The sequence below is a fragment of the Juglans regia genome, chromosome 4 (assembly GCF_001411555.2).
Source record: "Juglans regia cultivar Chandler chromosome 4, Walnut 2.0, whole genome shotgun sequence".
In the NCBI taxonomy this organism is placed as follows: Eukaryota; Viridiplantae; Streptophyta; class Magnoliopsida; order Fagales; family Juglandaceae; genus Juglans; species Juglans regia.
The window spans coordinates 6,396,878-6,402,877 of record NC_049904.1 but is presented as its reverse complement, the minus strand read 5'-3'; positions in this window follow the sequence as shown (position 1 = coordinate 6,402,877).

The window sequence follows — 6,000 nt, the reverse complement described above, 5'->3', positions numbered from 1 at the left end:
ATTTTTGACTCAATTCACTTCTTAGGATGAATTCGACCTCAATTATGGCCGTAGCGAGGATGTGCGAACTATGATTGAGTTGATGGCCAAATTATTTCGGCATCACACGGGACGTTGTCATGACCACTTGAAGAAATTTGAGACGTTGGAAGGGGTTGTTCAATCCCCTTTTTAGAAAATGAAATTAAAAGATTGGAGGAAGTGTTGTGATCTTTTTACAAGTCTAGATTATCAGGTATTCTAGATTTATTCCCTATAACTTATTTAAATCTATATTGTTTTCATATATTATATTTAACATTGTTAATTTCTTTTGCAACACTTAAGTTCTATCAATGTACAGAATAGAACAGCTTTGACAATCCATCATCGTGTCGGTTTAAGGTCATTCCAACGTCTTGCTGATAATATAGTAATTAAAAACTTATTAAAATTTACTCATTTTTATCATATTCTTTTATTCAAGTACTATCATTATTTTTTAAAATTACTAATTTGGCTTTGTTAGAAACTGCGTGATGTTGTTCTTCTTGATGGTGCGTGGGACGCCAAACCTGTAAACTACTGACTTCCATATAAACCATGTGATGTTGTTAGGGCCTCAACTTCGACCCACTTGGAGAAGTGGTTCACAACCACCACCACAAATTTGACTCTTCCTTTGCCGGGGGGGAGTGGGCCGACAAAGTTGTTTCCCCATTGGGCGAAAGGCAAAGGTGAAGTGATTGACGTCAACTCCTTCGGTGGACAATGGGCCATCTTGGTGTACTCTTGGCACTTTCAACACTTTCGCGCATAGTCCTTGGCGTCCCGTAGGGCCTGAGGCCAATAATAACCTGCTCTGATTGCCTTTCCGATTAATGCTTATCTTTCCGAGTGATTCCCACAAATCCTTTTGTGTATTTCTATTTACATGTATCGTGCTTCTTCCGAGGAGATGCACCTTAAAAGAGGCACTGAGTGACCCATTCAATATAGGACTCCCTCGATCATGGTCTAGCGTGCTGCTTTATTTCTAATCTTCCTTGCCTCCTGTCAGTCCTCGAGTACCTCGTTGCTTAGTATATTTTGCTTAAAAGTATGACTTTCTTTATCATTTTACTTCTAAATCTATCATTCATTTTTATTGATTTTGTAGTTTATATATATATATATATATATATATATTGTGTAGGTGTTTGTTAGATTAAACACAAAATATGTTTAATAAAGGGTTGCTATTCGAAGTATATATGTTGTATGTTTGTAGTGTTTTCTGAATATGAGTTTATGATATTTTGTGAGATAGTACTCGTCTGAATTGGCTGGTGTTTGGAATCTGGGTTAAGACTGTTCGATCGTGGTTATATACCGTTCGAACGGATAAACATGTTCGAACGGTATATAACCGTGTTTGAACGATTGTAAAACTTTCTTAAACCTTAATGTAAATATGTAATATTATAGTAGATTATATATAGTATATATATGTAAGAATTAATAATACTTAAACTCATATTAATATTTAAAAGATAATAGTTGTAAAAACTATCTTACAACTAATTACTTAATATGTGTTAAAATTATATTATAAAAACATAAGGATTATTAATATTTAAACTCATATTAATATTTAAAAGATAATAGTAGTAAAAACTATCTTACAACAAACTTAAAAGGGATAAAATTATATTATAAAAACATAAGGATTATTAATACTTAAATTCATATTAATATTTAAGTATTAATTAAACTATGATGACTAACTTAACAAATAATAAAAGATAATTAATATTAAACTATGATAACTAACTTAAAAGATAATTAATATTAAACTATGAGGACTAACTTAACAAATAATAAAGGATAATTAATATTATACTTGGAGGACTAACTTAAGAAATAATAAAAGATAATTAATATTAAACTATAAGGACTAACTTAACAAATAATAAAATTAAATTTTAATTAATACTAAAAATTAACTATAATGTATAATTAAGCTAATAAGTAATACCCATGATATATTTAGAATACTTAAAATGCCCATGATATATACGGAGTTATCGTCTTGTATTCTTGTTTTTTTTATAATTATTGTTGTCTTTTAATATCGTATCTTCTACTTGGCATTGAAATAAACTTTAGACCTATTTGAGAGTGGATAGTTTGGAATTGTAAGATCATTCTCGCAAACTATCAAACTATATCTGTTGCATCCGACATTATGATTTTGGTAGAGTCGTATCTTATTGTTCTCTGGATATGCAGTTTTAATGAATGTGCATCGACAATGTATTACTCATCGGTGTGCATGACCAAAAGAGTATATTTGGAGAACTATGGGGAGATGCTGCAAAATTTTGTTGGACTTGACAGATAATAGTTGATAGGTTGGCGATTATGATCTTACAATACCGAATGGGATAGGACTAACTACCTGGTTAAATGAAGAAATTGCACTACATGTTAGATAATTAAGTGTTTGTTGATGCATGTGATTGTTTGCAACAAGATATTAGACATGGATCAGAGTTGGATACGATTTAGAGATTGGTTGGGTGAGGATTACAATGTATACGCTGAAGGAGTTAAGAAATTTTTGGAGTTCGCATCTTGTACAATTGGCAGTGACAATCGTATTAGATGCCCATGCTGACTTTGTAAGAATTTACATTCTCATAAGATAGAGTTGGTGAGAGAGCATCTGTTTGTCAAAAGTATTGACTAAGGTTATACAGATTGGATCTTACATGGAGAACCTTATCCAACGTCATTTGAATTTCGAGATGAAGAAGAAGACATCGATGAAGATGTACATTTTGAGGTTGTTGGTGACGATCTCGAAGAGGATATGGAGCAAATGCTGGACGACATTGGTGTGGGAATGTTTATGGATGAAAGTGGAACAGATCCATCAAATTCAAATGATTTGTGCCTTAACACTTTTACCCGGTTGTAGAATGATTCACAGCGTGAGTTATATCCAAGGTGTAGAAGGCACAGTAAGTTGTCATTTACAGTTAGACTGCTTCATATAAAATCCATGTGCCAAATATCTATTAAGGCTATCAATATGTTGCTTGAGCTGTTTAAAGAGGCACTTCCATCGGACAATATTTTACCCTGCAACTTTTACGAAGCAAAACAGTTTAAAAAATGACTCGGGTTTGATTAGAATGTAATACATGCATGTAAGAATGATTGTGTGTTATTTTGGCGAGAGAATGAGCAGTTGAACGAGTGCCCCATTTGCCATGAATCAAGATGAACAACTGAGAAGCAGAATGTGCAGCGGAAGGTTGTACATCAGTTCCCATTGATACCTAGATTACAACGGTTATTTATGTTGCCTTCAACGGCTGTGTATATGACATGACACTCATCATCTAGAGTCAAGAATGATAATGTTTTGTCACATCTTGCAGACTTTCAAGTTTGGAAGGAATTTGACTTGGAACACCCATGGTTTGCTGAAAAACGTCGTAATGTTCGACTTGGGTTAGCAACAGATGGATTTAATCCGTTTGAGAATATGAGTACTAGTCATAGTACTTGGCCAGTTGTACTTATACCGTACAATCTACAACCATGGAAGTGTATGAAAGATCTATATTTCATGATGAGTTTGCTCATTCCAGGTCCAAGATCACCAGAAAATAATATAGACATACACTTGTAGCCACTGATAGCAGAATTGAAAGATTTGTGGGAGAATGGGGTCTTAACATTTGATTCATCAATAGACATGTCATTCAATATGCATGCTGCGGTGTTATGGACAATAAATGATTTTTCCGCTTATGGAAACTTGTCAGGTTGGAGCACTAAGGGGAAATTGGCATGTCTGACTTATAACAAACATACCCAATCTAAATGGCTCACGTATGGGAGGAAACTATGCTTCATGGATCATTGTCGATTTTTACCTTGTGACCATAGATGGTGTGGAAATGGTAGGATGCTTGATAGCAATGTTGAATGGGGGCACCCTCCACCATTATTGTCTAGCGAAGATGTTATTACACAGTTTGTGAATATTGGAAGTAATGATTTTGGTAAAAAATAACGGAAAAGAAAACGAAGTGAAAATGAGTTGAATTAGACAAAAAAAAGTATATTTTTTTTTAACTCCGCTACTGGTCAACGTTAAAATTGCAGTATAGTTTCGATGTTATGCATATTGAAAATAGACTTTATATCTTAACAATATCTCTTGTAGAAAGAGTCAGACACCAATTTTGATTTGACAAAATTATATGCTACCATCATATACTAGTAGTAATGGAGAGTGGACTCATCTCGATGCTCGTGAGAATTATGTAAGTATTATAATTTCTTTTAATTAACTATATTTAAATTATTGTATTAATATTAATTTTATATATTGTGTGTAGGATAAAATGGTTGCCCTCCGTACTGAAGCTGCATCAGATCATAATTCATCAACAAGTGAAGTTGAAATTTTTATACAAGTTTTGGGTCAACGTTCGGGGCTACTTGAGGGGTTTGGGTCGCTGTGTAAAGCATTCAGACTCTTCATCAACGTTAAGCACTACTGCCATTGCGTTAGAGAATGCAAATTCTAGGATCGAAGAATTGATGGCAAAACAGCAGGAGTTAGAAGCTTAATTGACGAAACAAGCAGACATGGAGATGTGCATAAAATAACAAGAAGATCAACAAAGAGAGTTGCAACTCTAAATGCAAGAACAACAAAGATAGATGCAGCTTCAAATGCAGATGCTTATGTAACAATTCAGGCCTTCAAACAATTGAATTTCATTAGAAGTGTTTTTGCATATTGAACAATTATATATCACGTACTGGTAATTTTATTAGTATTATTAGTATTTAATTTATTTATTTCTGACTAATTAGATTAGTATTATTTATTTTGAACAATTTGTAATGTATTTTAGAAATATAAATATCTATTTAGTTTTAAGTATTATCTAAGAAAATAATAATTGTTCGAACTCTCATCAAACGTTCCAACATATATAAATCAGACACAACTAGGGGTGTAAGCTGGCCGGTCCGGACAGGGAAAATCGATCAGATCGGATAAAAAAATGTAGGGTCAGTCTCGATCCAGAAAGTAGTAGGATTTTGGTCTTTGGTCCGGTCCCGGGGTGGATATTTCTTGGACCGGACCGACCGAAATCTTTTTTCTTTTTTTAATAAATATATTATTTTATATAATAATTGTAAAATAAATTATGTAGTTTTCATCTAACCTATCCCTAAATATATTATTTTATAATTGTATAATACATTATGTAATTTTCATCTAACCTTTCCCCATTTAGAATATAAAATTTTAAACATATAATTACAAATTATTGAATTAATATTATATTAATCATATACTATAATTTAACCTATCAATTCATAATTAACTAATGTGTGACCAGTGACCACTAACATGATGACATCTATGAGACTATGACGTAAATATAAAGCATGTAAATATAATATCAATTCATAATTCATAAGTTGCAACTTGCAAGTAAATATAAAGCATGTATGAATGTAGCGACTCAAGTAGCCTGTAGGGCTGTGCTCCGACTCTGACGGAGTTAGAGTTGTCATTTCCGACCTCTGACTCTAACTCCGACTTCGAACTGGAGTCAGAGTCCAACTACGATCGGAGGTCGGAGCTCTAAACGGCGCTCGAGTGGAACCCATACAGATAGGTTCGCTCAAAGTGCGCTCAACGTGGCGCTCGAGCGGAATCCATACAGAGAGGTTCGATCGTATTGTGCTCAACTTAGAGCTTGAGCGGAACCCATACAGAGAGGTTCGCTTGAAGTGCGCTCGACGTGGCACTCGAGCAGAATCCATAAAGAGAGATTCGCTTGATGTGCGCTTGACTCAGCGCTCGAGTAGAACCATACAGAGAGGTTCGCTCGAAGTGCGCTTGATGTAGTGCTCGAGCATAACTCTTCTAGAGAGGTTCGCTCGACTTGCGCTCGACATATCGCTCGAGCCAATGTTCAAATCATAGAGTCTAAAATC